Source organism: Podarcis filfolensis (assembly GCF_964270895.1).
Source record: "Podarcis filfolensis genome assembly, chromosome: 6".
NCBI lineage: Eukaryota > Metazoa > Chordata > Lepidosauria > Squamata > Lacertidae > Podarcis > Podarcis filfolensis.
Genome location: NC_139609.1, coordinates 26,512,169 through 26,524,816, shown reverse-complemented (window position 1 = coordinate 26,524,816; position 12,648 = coordinate 26,512,169). Strand labels below are relative to the sequence as shown.

The 12,648-nt window shown below is 43.0% G+C and overlaps 2 long non-coding RNA genes across 2 annotated transcripts in view; both read right to left on the bottom strand.

Annotated features, from left to right (window-relative positions):
• LOC310765611 overlaps positions 1-12,648 on the bottom strand; it is a 377,156-nt gene that overhangs the window by 277,790 nt on the left and 86,718 nt on the right. The window lies entirely within an intron of this gene.
• LOC310765623 overlaps positions 6,205-12,648 on the bottom strand; it is a 47,885-nt gene continuing 41,441 nt past the window's right edge. The window contains exons 2-3 of the long non-coding RNA XR_014549686.1: positions 10,345-10,451; positions 6,205-6,269 (exon numbers count right to left, since the gene is read on the bottom strand). This is a non-coding gene — a long non-coding RNA (uncharacterized lncRNA). The remainder of the gene's footprint in view (positions 6,270-10,344; positions 10,452-12,648) is intronic.

The window sequence follows — 12,648 nt, the reverse complement described above, 5'->3', positions numbered from 1 at the left end:
TTAAACTTCCAGGCTGCTTCAAAATAAATAAAAACCCTGGAAGTGATCCCAAGTGTTATTCAGTCCAACCCCTTGCAATGCAATGCAGAGGGAACATAATGCAGAGGAACATTGCGTCCCTCTGCAACTTCTTTGATGGAATTAACTTCACAAGGGAAGGAGGACATAACATTCTGAGTTGGCGAAATGGGCCACACTAGCCTTACCCATCCTCGTGCCATTTACAGATGGCAGTTGTACTTCCAAGTTTACTTCAGGATGCTTCCAACAGCAACAAGTGTTTTTGCTAATGGTATCCTAGTTCTAACCCTGTTCTGATTGCATAGTATCTAGATTGCATAGTGTCTATGAAAGCAGAAAGCGAAGAAAGCAGCCGTGGAAATAGAGAATGAAGTTGAGGTCACCAGTCTTCCACCCCAGGGAAAACAATAGCACTAGAGCAGGAGTTGGCAAAGTTTTTGTGGCTTGGGCTGGTTCATGGTCCCGCAGATGCTGCGGTGGGCCAGAGTGCCCACACACACACACACACACACACACACACATGCATGCACAAATGCTATTTCCGGCACTCCTTCCGGTGCGGAGCAGGCGTGCCCAGCTTCCCATTGGCTGCAGGAGCTTCCTGCAGCCAATGGGAAGCCGACCAACATCGTGGAAGGAGATCCCCTCTCTGCTCTGTGACGGTTTAGCGCGGTGCACGGGAGTCAACCGAGTGGGCAGCAGGGGTCCATGGGCTGGTTAAATGACCCCCATGGGCCGCTTGTTTACAATACCTGCAACATCACTGGGGTTTTATATTTGTTTGAAACACACACACACACACACACTCCACTTGAGGGGTAAAGCACTCATAAATGTGCACACTCCACAATATTATTTCCCCCTTCATGAATAGAAAACAAAAAGAATGCAGTTGCTCAGGAGGAACATACAGTAGTTTGTATTTTCAGTGAGAAATGCATGGCTGAACAATATCAACACCAAGGGAAGACGGAAGTGTGACAGCACCCTGGCAGGGCAGGAGACGTAACTCAGCTATGAGAAATTTGAGCAACACTGGTCCCACAGCTCCTCTGCTATAAATCATGTATCTACACAGATAGTTTTGCAGTTCTAACACTCCAAAATTGAAGCAGGTTAGCAAGAAAACAAGCTGTCGACATTACTTTAACATACCTACGACGACGTGTGATCAGACTACTTCAGCTGGTTTCTTGTCTACTCGAATCAAGGAATGTATTTGTGCCGAAGCAAAAAATAGAAGCCGGCACTTTGTTAACACGTCTGCGGCATCCAGGAAACCAGCTACAAGTTATATAAATGAGTTATGCAATGCCCACTTCATGACGACTGACATGCCAAAACTCCCTACCTCCTCTATAGAAGGGGAAGGGTTTGTGGGACTCTGGAATGCAGGACAAAGGCTGGTGGCTCCTGGTTTTCAGAATGACCAGAAAGTGGCGGGGAAATCTCAATTAAGAAGTAGCTCCCTGTGGTGGAACATTTCATGCCTCGCTCTAAAACAGCTGATAGTCTTTGCTTTGTCTGCGGGAACCATTAGGATAGTCAATCAGTCTACATTCTGCTGACTTGCCTGACTTGTTTGCTTGTTTGTTTCTTCAGAATTTTTTTGTTTTGCAGTGTTAACACAGAAGCTCAAACTCATTGCAGCTTTGGGGTTTTTTCCCATCAGTGCAAAAAGAGAGAAGAGAGAAAAGAAGCCAATTAAACGTTGCTGCTAAAGATGAATAATCTCAAGCTCATTGTGTCTTCTGCTGATGCACAATGTCTATCTCCCCCTCTGGCTCACTGGTTTCTATTCTAATGCCGCCCCGGCCCCACTAGATCAGGGGTGGTCAATGTGGTGCCTTTCAGCTGTTGTTGGACTACGGATCTCATCAGTCACAGCCAGAATGGCCAATGGAAAAGATGGTGAGAGTTGTGATCCAAGAGCATGTCAGGCACCATGTTGGCTATTCATACACTAAATTATCCCAGGCTCCATGGTTGGCTTGCCAAGTTTTGCCCTGGGCTCTGCCCTCCTGGTATCCCCCAAGAGACTGTTGTTTTTGGAATCAGAAGCTAGTATACAAGTGAAACAATTGCCCTTCTGCCATCCTTGCAAAATTGCAGTCACCCAGAGGGAGACTCATAAACTTCCATGGTACCTCTTGCCCAACGAGTTGTGAATTCACACATATCAAATAGTGAATTCACTCATAGCGGAGTGACAAAGGCCTCTCTGGTAAGCTTCTAGGGTGCTGTATGATAATTGAAAGGCAATTTTCCAGTTCAGTTTGCACTCTGTGAATGAATGACATTTCTTGAATTCAAAGCTCATTGCAAATATTTGACTCGGCTCTAAAAATCTGGTTTTGATATTTCCAGCTATGGTGATTGGCAGATGTAAAGGACAGCAAGTGCATAGCAAGAAGGGAACCCTGATCTTCTGGATTTCTCTCTTGGAAATAGCATTTCAGAAAAGAGGATTTAGCTGCATTTAGGTTGTGTTTAGCTTAATGGCGCCACACTGAGCATGTGAATTAGTGGTACCTATTGGAAATTATATGCATTTTGTTCTAGTTTCAAGATCCTCTTTCTAAAATGGAAGCCTAACCTTGAGGGATGTTAACTACAAAGCCTCAGATTTAGGAGCAATCCTTCAGATTTGGATCTGAGAGACCTGGGTTCAAATCCCAACTCAGTCAGGAACAGAAGCCGATAGAGTCACCAACCAACTTCATAAATCATGTCACCAAGTAATATCCATTGGTCCATCTATCTTGGTATTGCTGCACTGCTGAATCTCATGCAGAAGTCTTTCTGAGCCCTACCTGGGGATGCTAGGGGTTGAACACAATACAAAGTACATGCTCTGCCACTAAGTCATAGCCCCTTCCCCCTTCTTTAAATTGCAGGCAGGTTGCTGCATCTGAACCTGATCTGAACCATGTGCAGAGTAGAAATGAATTCGCTCTTTACCACAAGAATGGGTTTCAAAGCTTTACTGGAAAGTCTCAAAATAGTTACAAATAAACGTTACAAAAATACAAAGAAACATGTTACTCTTAAAAAAGTAAGCAATGTCGTTTGTCTTCTTTCAAGTCCTTAATTCAGTCCAAAAACTTTCTACTCTCCGGTCGCAGAGAGAGAGAGATGCTAAGCAACTTGCTTGTTCATCATCACAGTTGAGCTTCTACTGCTATGGCTGTGGGATCCATCCCTGACAAAGACTCTGTGTTCTCAGGTTTCACCTTCTTGCTGTGAGAGATCAGGAGCTTGAGTTTCTGGGATGAGTCATCGGTTAGCCTAAAGACTGGAGTGGAGACATCTAACCTTTTCTGCTGCATTTGCCAGAGTGAAACCTCTCGTGCAAATCTTTCCTTGCAAATGCAAACCTTTACATAAGTTTTTTCCCCCAAACGTTGATGCACTTAAATATGAAATTTTATGCATATTAAACATCCATGATGTCTGAAAGTTTTAAAACATCAGTCATTAAGACCCTGGCAGTCAAAGGGTTTCCCAGAGCTTAGGTCTCTCCCTTGTGAATCTTCAACAGGGATCTGTCGTGCTTGGAAGAGAAGGATCTCCTCCATATTTCCAGAAAGCATTGTGAACATCAGCTTACAAAGGGAAAACAATTCCATGTATTATACCTTCTTTTTATGAGTCAGGTTTTTTTATAACAAAAAAACGAAAACAAAGAATTTTTTTAAAAACAAATTGATCTTATAAAATCAATCTGTTAGTGCCGTGTGAGTTTACAGAACCATTTTGAATTGGAAGCATTTCTTTCTCTCTCTTTTTGGTGCTCAGAAACCTCACTGCCTATAAAAGCCAAACCATTAAGAACACAAATGCCAGGAGACAGCTGAAAAATTAAGTGAACTTAATATCAATATTCATAATCATGTCAGTTTCACTTCTTAAAAACATTTTCTAAAATGTTAGTTTGCTATAATAATGACTGGTCAGAAGCACAAAGGTTAGGTTAAATCTTCCTTCATTAATGATTTGGCTCAGTGCACCCAGCAGTATAATGTATTTTACGAGTGAGGGAAATGATATTGGTTGGAGAGTTCTCATGTAACAGTCATATCCTGTCCAAATGTAATTTTGAAAACAATCAGAGCCATTATGACCCACACAGAAAAGAAAGATAAAGACAGATAGCTGTATATGGGTTTTTAATAAGTAGTTCACCCTGGGTCTTGAAACATCAGATTGCCAAGTAATATTATTAATGTATAAGCATGTTGGTAAAACCCTGTTATTCTTTCCCATTGGCTGAATATATAGATATGTTTCTGATGCAAATATATTGTAAGTATATTGAATCCACGTTATGTAAATAAGAGTAGAAAATGCATCCATCAAGTATTTGTCTTCATTATTCCACACCCTAAAGAGCTTTCGGTGGCATCAATCTACATTCTGCCTAAATATAACATTTTTCACGGCTATTATGCATTATTTTCCTCTATATCTTAGACTAATTGTTTGACACGTACATCGCTCAGCATCGCACAAACCTTCTGAACTTTGCAACTTTCCTCATGATCCTAGAAACTATAGAAGCCACTGAGCCACAAACCCTCTCTTCGAGTGCTGAGCATGTTTTCACTTACTCACAAGTGCATTTTGTTCAGCGCTCGCAACCAGACTTGTCAGCTTACATTAGAGAAACCTTCCCCTGGGCTGCAAGTTGCATTGGAAGTGGATTTTTTCTGGATCTGAGTCACTGTCTGTAACAAATATATTTACTAACTTGAGAATAAGAGTGGGCTTTCTCGCTTGATGCTTAGCTTACTATCCCCTTTCTGCTGTTATCAGTTTCCCATGTTAGCTGATAAAGTAGGAGGCTACCTCCCTTCTACTGCTAGGGCCATAACTCAGTGATGGAGTATTGCTTAGGACCGCAATACGTCAAGGACCACCTTGCTCCCTATGAACCTACTTGGAGCCTGAGACATACCCTCCAACATTTCTCCGATGAAAATAGGGATGTCCCTTTCCATAGTGATAATTTTACTATTTGTACCCCACACATCTTACTGGGTTGCCCCAACCACTCTGGGCAGCTTCCAAGATATATATAAAAAACATAATACAGTGGTACCTCGGGTTAAGTACTTAATTCGTTCCGGAGGTCCGTTCTTAACCTGAAACTGCTCTTAACCTGAAGCACCTTTAGCTAATGGGGCCTCCTGCTGCCGCTGCACCGCCAGAGCATGATTTCTGTTCTCATCCTGAAGCAAAGTTCTTAACCTGAAGCACTATTTCTGGGTTAGCGGAGTCTGTAACCTGAAGCGTATGTAACCTGAGGTACCAATGTAAAATCCCCATACAGGATTGCCTTCAGACGGCTCGGGGGTCGGATAACTCCATGCCCTCCGACATTTCTCCAATGAAAATAGGGGTGTCCTAAGGAAACACGGGACATTCTGGGATCAAATCAGAAACCGGCGTGGCGTTACTAAATCAGGAACGTCCCTGGAAAATAGGGACACTTGGAGGGGCTGCTGAGATCATCATCTGAGGCCCTTCCTCGTGTGCCTCCTCCACAAGAGGTCTGGAGGGTGGCAACACGAGAATGAGCCTTTTCTGCAGTGGCTCCCCGTTTGTGGAATGCCCTCCCCAGAGGTTCAGCTGCTGCCTTCATTATAGACCTTTAGGCGTCAGGCAAAAATCAGGCCTTTGGATGATTCACAGCCAATGTCCCTTTTAAAATGTGTTGGAGATGGGGGGGTTATTGAGTTGTTCTTGGTTTTTATATTCATTATGTATTTTATGTTTTAATATTGTGATTTTATCTTGTGAACCGCCTTGAGACCTGCAGATATAGGGTGGTATGCAAAGTATTATTATTATTATTATTATTATTATTATTATTATTATTATTATTTTGCATACAGACGGTCCCAGGTGCAACCCTGGGAGAGACCCGTCTGAAACCTTAGATAGCTACTGCCTGAAACCCTGGAGAGCAGCAGCAATCAGCAGAGACAATGCTTAAGTAAATGGCCCAATGGTCCAACTTCAATAAATAATAATAAATATAAGGCTGCTTCCTATGCCTTCCATACTTCTGTGGAAGAGGCATGAAGTCTCTTGAGTTCCCCTGCAGGCTAGATTGCAGTGCACTTTCCACAGTCGTAGTATCTACCAGAATGGTGATAGATAGCTGGCCCCGTAGGCCTAATCTGGCCTGCTCTGCAGCTGTGTAGCGGTGCAGCATGGCTTTGCTCTTTCTCGTGATACCACTCCTGTGAATGAAAGATACTTGATCAATAACAGAGTCTGTTCTACAAGCATTGCAAAAAATGCCTCCTTGCAAATAATTCTCAATTCCCCCCCCCCAGCCCAGCCCAGCATGCCATTAGCTAGCTCTATGGCCCACGTTACAAACCATTTTGTGGCACTCAGTTAATTGTTAGTCTCCAAATGTCATCTGATAAATTTTGCGCTCCTTCATTAAATGTTAGGGTGCCCTCTTTCCTACTCCCCCTCCTCTTTTTTTGGTTGCTAGCTATATGAACTGTGTTATGACCTGCCTCTTGTCCTTGATTAATTTTGAGTTAACAACACCATATGAGAAATTTTGCAGTGCTTTGTTAAACACTAATTTAATTCTTACTTAGCAACAGCGTGGAAGGAACGTTCTCATTTGTTGTGGTGCCACTGAGCAACCCCTGCTAAAGCAACAGCAATAAAGGCATTATTATTTTTTAACTTTTTCAGTGCTGTGTTTTTGGAGAAACAATGATGGGTGCAACAGCAACACGTAGCAATAGAAGGCAAGGTGTTGTGCTTGCACCAGTCTTTTCCGGAGAATCTGTCTCAGAAGGAGGACTTCTGTTCCAGCCCTTAGACCAGGGGTCAACAAACTTTTCCCACAGGGAGCTGGTCCAATGTCCCTCGGACCTTGTGGGGGGCTGGACTATATTTTGAAGAAAACAACCCCCCCCACACACAACTCTCTCCTCCCTTCTCCACAGCAGCAGACGAGCCCCGGACGATGAGCGGGACGATGAGCGGTGCAAAAGGGCTGGCTCTGGAGAGGGGCCGCTTAAAATGGTGCCCAGCCAACTGCGGCTCAACAAAGCCCAGCCCCTTTCCTCCTCTAGGCAGGGCAGGGAGAAGCCAGGAGGAGAGAGGGAGGAGGCACTGCTGCGGTGTGTGTGAGGGAGGGGGGAAATGGCGCCACCTGAACGATCATTATCCCTACGCCAATCCACACGGTGATTCCTGCAGGCTGGATCCAGAAGGCAATTGGGCCAGATCTGCCCCCCTGGCCTTAGTTTGCTGATCCATGCCTTAGACACTTGCATCTGGGGTGCCTCTGGGTTCTACCCTGTCTGCCATGCTTTTAGCTTGAAGCCACTGGGGGAGGTCACCCAGAGATTTATGACAGAAATGTCATCAGTAGTAGGATGACATTCAACCCTACAGCTCTTTCTCACCTTCTCCAAGGAGGCTGTTGAAGTTCTGAACTGACACCTGGAGGTGGTTATGGTCTGGGTGAGCCAAAACATAATCCAGAAAAGATGGAGGCACTGTGGTTAAGGATAGCAGCTTTGGATGGAGGTTAACAACCAACCTTAGATGGGGTTGCTTTCCACCTTGAAGGACCACCACCCTGAAGATGCTGAATCTATGCTTGGATAAGCATATGTTTTATGGAATCATTTGGATGTGTCTTTGATGTTGCTGTTCTGTTTTAAAGAAAGTACAGTGGTACCTTGGGTTACATACGCTTCAGGTTACAGACTCCGCTAACCCAGAAATAGTACCTCGGGTTAAGAACTTTGCTTCAGGATGAGAACAGAAATCGTGCTCCGGCGGCGCAGTGGCAGCAGGAGGCCCCATTAGCTAAAGTGGTACCTCAAGTTAAGAACAGTTTCAGGTTAAGAACAGACCTCCAGAACGAATTAAGTACTTAACCTGAGGTACCACTGTACTGCAAGAAAAGTTTTGTATCAATCAAATGGGTCTAGACCATTTTCGTTCCAAAATGAGTCTGTTTTATTTCTGAAGAGACTACACTGTACATCGCCCAGCTGTGAGGCGTGAAGGCCGCTCCCCGCAAGGCCCTTTCCACCTGGCCTAGGGGGCGAGGCCCACACTCACCAGCCCTACTAAAGAGGCTCCTCATGAGGCCAGAGGAACATCGCCCAGCTATTGTTTTATTGATTTAATATGCTGTAAACCGCTTTGAGATTTTTATTAAAAATATAAAGTGGTATAGAAATTTAAAAAATAATAAATAAAGTTAGGAGCCAACTACTAGGGGCTGAGGGGTCTTTGCCCCAATAAAATATTTGAGGGGGCTGCCCCCCCTCCCAGTTGATGGACATTGCCATTCAAATGGTACAGGGATTACCTGCCCACCCCTCCCACCCCAATATTTTATTCAAGTTGGCACCCCTAGTATAGCTTTGTGCTGGGATTCAGGCATCTCTGTGTGCTATACCACATAGATTCCCAAGCACGTTATCAATTTCATTTATTCATAATGACATACACATTGAGGCACTATCTATATTGCCTTTCAACACATATTGAAAACCTTCTTTTTTCCTCAAGCCTTTTTACTGGAGACCTTTATCCCAATCTATATTTGGGTTTGTTGGATTTGAAATTGCTTTGTTTATGTAAGCAGATAAAAAACATTGGCAGGATTGCAATAACACTTGTAATGTAGCAAGTATTATGGAGACAATGGAGTGATATAAAATATGGACTATTGAAAAATATGCAGTAGAAAAGGTTAACAATAGAACCCATGAAAGGGAAGGTGGAAGTCCAGAGGTTTGGAGGAATCTTTAACTGTGGATGTGTATAGTTGGATTGTTATATCTTAATACTTGTAAACTCAAATAAAAATTATTTCAAAAATAAGAAAGAAATTGGTTTGTTTGTTTGTTTGCATATGATGTTGTTTTTAATTGTTTTTATATATGATGTTGCCTTTAATTCGCATATATGAAATTCTTTTTAATATTTTCACTCAGGGATTTTTTAAAAAATTGTTCTTTATTGTTGATGTTTTGTGGACTCAAATAAATATACCAGCACCCAGAAAACTAAAGCACCTACATAAGAGTGGCGGGGTGGGTGGGTGGGGGTGGGAATGTTTTCTAATTTTATTGCTGTACTTACTAGGATTCTTCCTGGCATGGAAAATTGGCTGTTTGCTTTTCATTCATTATGAAGTTCAAACCTCTATTGCTTTTCCCCCAAGATCCAAGCTCTTCTTTCTGTCCAGACTCTGCCAAAGCTCTTAGCCAGACTCTTATCTAGCATCTCTCTGCAACTGTAATCTCAGTTTCTCTGTTGGTTGTTTTTTTTAAAACTACTTCAATCTTGTCACCTGCAATCCCATTCAGAGCACTCCTCCTGCAAATATTTGCTTCCTTATCCATCGCAGTGATTACAAAGTTTTGTCAGCCCGAGGTCTTGTGGCAGACAGACACAGAGAGGAGGAGTTCACCAGGGAAGCAGGAAGGATCAGAAGCCAGACTCACTGTGGCTCCGTTCCAATGCACCCTCAACGCACAAGGCACACGGGTTTCCTCTTTGATAACACTGTGCATTTTCCATTTTTACATCCATCCATTTTGGGGTGCTCAAAGATTGCACAGGTGTGACAGATGACTTTAATCTAAAGGCTGTGGTTAGTGCCGGATTTACATATAAGCTAAACAAGCAATAATAATAATAATAATAATAATAGTAGTAGTAGTAGTAGTAATAATAATAATAATAATAATAATAATAATAATAATAATAGGCTGGGCTTCCCCAGCCACTCTGGGCAGCTTCCAACAAAATATTAAAATACAGTAATGCATCAAACATTAAAAGCTTCCCTAAACAGGGCAGCCTTCAGATGTCTTCTAAAAGTCTGGTAGTTGTTGCTCTCTTTGACATCTGGTGGGAGGGCGTTCCACAGGGCGGGTGCCACTACCAAGAAGGCCCTCTGCCTGGTTCCCTGTAACTTGGCTTAGGGCTCCACACTCTTGCCCCCGCCCCCCAATATACTTCTTCTTAATTGTATTTCACTATTAATAGACTTCTTCATAATTGTATTTCAGTTCAACAATTACTTTGATAAAATACATATTTTGTTATGTGCAAATGGCTTTAGATACCTATTAGGTCCATAAATTACCATATAGCATATATTCAACACAAAAAAACAGCAACAATTTGTTGTTGACAAAGGACAGCTGGACATCTAAAGGGCCCCATTACCTTCAGTAGCTTAGGACCTCATCAGACCTAAACCCAGCCCTGGCTGTGATTGCAGGGTAGCTCTAAGGTGGCTGCGGGTCTTACTTTATGGAGGGCAGTTCTCCAGGAAGGGACAGGTTCAGCTGTGTATCTCTGGTCTAGGCTGACTTGTTCATTCATCAGTGTTCATTCGTCAGTCTATTCACATTTGTCTGTAATTGAAAATGACAAAGCATTTGCAATGTATTGAAATATATATTTAGAGTCATATTTTTTTAATGCATATTCTCACAAATGCAGATCTTATTTAACCACAACAATGTATTTTTTTAAAAAAAGCATTTTAGCACAGTTTGTGAACTGAAGACTGTGTTGCAACATTCAGCAAAGCGCCAAATCTGAAGGATAACTCTGTTCCGATCGCCACTTTCATGTGTGTGGTTCAGATCAGCTGGTATCCAAATTTCAAAAGATCAACTTCCTCAAGCTTCCCTAATTTAGAAGGGCTGTGATGCTGAGGTCCAGTTTAAAGATTAAGACCTATCGGAAGGAAACGTGCGGGTGGGGGTTGAAGTTGAAGCGAGCACTTGAACAGCAGACTGAGTGAAAACGCAGTGCAACTGGCCACTATGGTGAGATGCATGGCACATATACATATAAATTAGCATATGCAAATGTTATGCAAATCACTGCCCTCTTTCCTGTGCTGTGTAGGTGGCCATCTCAGCCTATGTAGCAGTACCAGCAGAAACTTGTGGTTCATTATTTCCAATACCTCTAAATCTCATCCAGTGCAGCCTTATCACTGGCATTTGATACCAGCCTTCAGCACATATTTTATAGCCCTCACACAGAAGCCATCAAAAAGCCCTTCCCTGCAGTTACACACCCTAGGAAGCATGTGTTTCAGAACTTCTCCCTATTAGCATTGCCCAGTCATGTTCATGTCCCCAGCAACAGTGCCACTACTATGTCAGGGCTGGTTCAGATACAGGTCAGCACTCAAGACGCAGAGACAAGCAGAAAAGTTAACTCTTTATTCAAGGAAACTGAATATAAGGCAGAAATGCCTCCAAACAGGACTGGCCTCTATGAAACAGTTGCCAGGACTGAAGGTCTCCACCCTCTACTTTCCCCTAAGTCTCCTCCTCCTCAGCTCCTCCTTCCCAAGCAGATCTAAACTATGCCGGGAGAGAATCTGTGCTCTTTGCTCTGCTACAGCAGAACAGCTCCCTGTGACCTTAGAGACAAGAGGGGAGAGGTGCTTAAGTACAGCAGGAATGGCAAAATCCTGGGATACTTCTGCTTCATCTTCTGAGTCTGAAACGCTTTCTGCACCTGGCTCTTCTTGCTTGCTAAAGCCTGTTGCCTCTTCAGCATCCGACCATTCCTCCCCTCCTTCCCCCTCTGATGTGTCCTCAGTGTCCCACCACCACTCCCCTGGCTCTGAGCCTTTCTCCTCTGAGGCTTCCCTAGGGGGTTCCACAACTGTTGCCTCCCACCACTCCTCATCACCCAGCCAGTCCCTGACATGCAGGGACATGCAGTTGTGAAGTGCACTCACAACTATGCTTCCTTTCACCAACTTGGGATGTCAGAGAATTCTGATGGAAAATGAAGTTCATCTGTTCTTCTGTGGTCAGGAAGGGAAATCAGTTGAGTGAACATGACTGGTACTCATTCACATCACCTTTTCTTTTTAATGATATGCAATCGATGACTTTTTAAAACCATTGTTTTGACATTTTCTTTACACTGAAATGGAATGAATGTAAGTTACGTAAGGTATGCTTTACTGAGGCGTTAATAATAGCATGTGAGCCAGAACATATTCCGTTTCAACAGCCCAAGCTGAGTGCAAACGCTTCAGGAATGAGCATCCTACAATCTTAATATGAGTGATATTTTGGCACTTTGTTAAATTACAATATGCTACTCAGCTTTGTGGAATAAGATAGCTTCCCTTTCTCCACAGGGGTGACACCCTGTCAATAATATCAACATCAGCTAAAGAAATATGTATTGGTTTATCATTCCAAACACATGCCATCAAAGGTTCCGTGTTTAGCATAGGTTTCAGCTGGTAGGTTGCAAGCACCATTTTGTGCTTTGTTGCCGTTGTCTGAAGTTTCTCAGAGAACGGGAAAAGAGAGGTTATTTGTCAGTGGCCTGTACGCTGTGTAGAAGATCCCAAGTTCTGACATTATCCATATAATCTCCCCATCATTTACACAGTAAACCAGAAGGAATCCTTTGTAGCTGAGTTATACAAAGTAGGCAAATTTACCCCAACAATTTTTAAAACAACCAAAATTTCATAGTTTTTTATTATGTACAAGATGGGGTTGCCATATCAGCCAAGATCTGAGTTATTGTTAAGGGGTGTTGCCCCAGGGGAGGATGATCAAG